The sequence below is a fragment of the Morus notabilis genome, unplaced genomic scaffold (genome assembly GCF_000414095.1).
Source record: "Morus notabilis unplaced genomic scaffold, ASM41409v2 Scaffold498, whole genome shotgun sequence".
In the NCBI taxonomy this organism is placed as follows: Eukaryota; Viridiplantae; Streptophyta; class Magnoliopsida; order Rosales; family Moraceae; genus Morus; species Morus notabilis.
This window is the reverse complement of record NW_010358720.1, coordinates 178487-179799: the sequence shown is the minus strand read 5'-3', so window position 1 is coordinate 179799 and position 1313 is coordinate 178487.

Here is a 1313-nt window from a genome sequence, read left to right as displayed (position 1 = left end):
GTTGTGGTGTGGTGTACCGGGTGCAGTCAATTGGGATACCACACCTTCTTCAATCAAGAAATCCCGAAACTCTTGGTTATTCACCCCACCCCCTCGATCTAATCAAAGTGTCTTGATTGGTTTACCAAACTGTTTTTCAACTTCTGCTCAGAATTCTCTAAACTTTCTAAAAGTTTCAGATTTGTTGCATCAGGTAAACATAACCATATCTCGAATAGTCGTCAATAAAGGTGACGTAATATTCGTAACCTCCTCTTGCTTGGACATTTAACGGTCCACATACATCTGAATGTATCAGCTGAAGGGGTTCTGTAGCTCTCATTCCTTTTGCTGTAAAAGGCCTCTTGGTCATTTTACCTTCCAAATAAGATTCACAGACCGGAAGCTCGCCAACTATTAGCTCACGCAAAGGACCATCTTTTACCAGTCTTTCAATCCTATTTAGGTTAATATAACCAAGTCTAAGGTGCCACAGATATGTGTTATTTTCGTGAGAAATCTTTTGCTTTTTATTCTTAGGTTCGGCAACTCTGAACATTTCAGTATTAAGCAGTGAGTTAGGTATTGGTTTTATATAATATAAACCATCATCCAGACGTCCAGAACAAATATTTAAACCATTTTGAGAAATATGAACAAATTCATTATCAAAATAAACTTTAAATAATTGTTCAAATAACTTAGCCACAGAAATCAAATTTCTACGAATGTCTGGAATAAAATAAACATTGTTCAAAACTAAAAATTTATTTTTCCTAAAACGAAGTCTAACTTCTCCCACTGCTTTTGTCGAAACTCTTGCGCCATTGCCCACTTTCATCGTGTAGTCCCCATTGGCTAGCTCGGTGTAAGAACTAAGACTCTGCAAAGAAAAACAAACATGATTAGTTGCTCCCGAATCAATTATCCAGGCTGAGGTATCACCCTCTACTAAACATGTTTCAAGAACTAGTAAATCTGATTTACCTTGTTCCTTTTTCTTTTTCAGCTCCTCGAGATACTTGTGACAGTTTCTCTTCCAGTGCCCTTCGCCATTGCAGTGGAAACACTTTCCTTTGGGTTTCTGGATGGGGCCCTTTGCCTTCTTGGGTCTCTTGTTCTTTCCATTCTTTGCTTTTTCCTGGTTCTGGTTCTTTCTTTTATTTTTATCAGAACTTCCTGCAACTACAACATTTGCTTCTCCTCCCTTCTTTTGTTGTGGATTCAAAGTTTTGCAAGTCATTCATGAGTTCAGTGAGATTTGACTTTTTCTTGTTCATAACAAAATTGTTCACGAACTCATGAAAGTCAGGGGATAGGCTTTCCAAGATGAT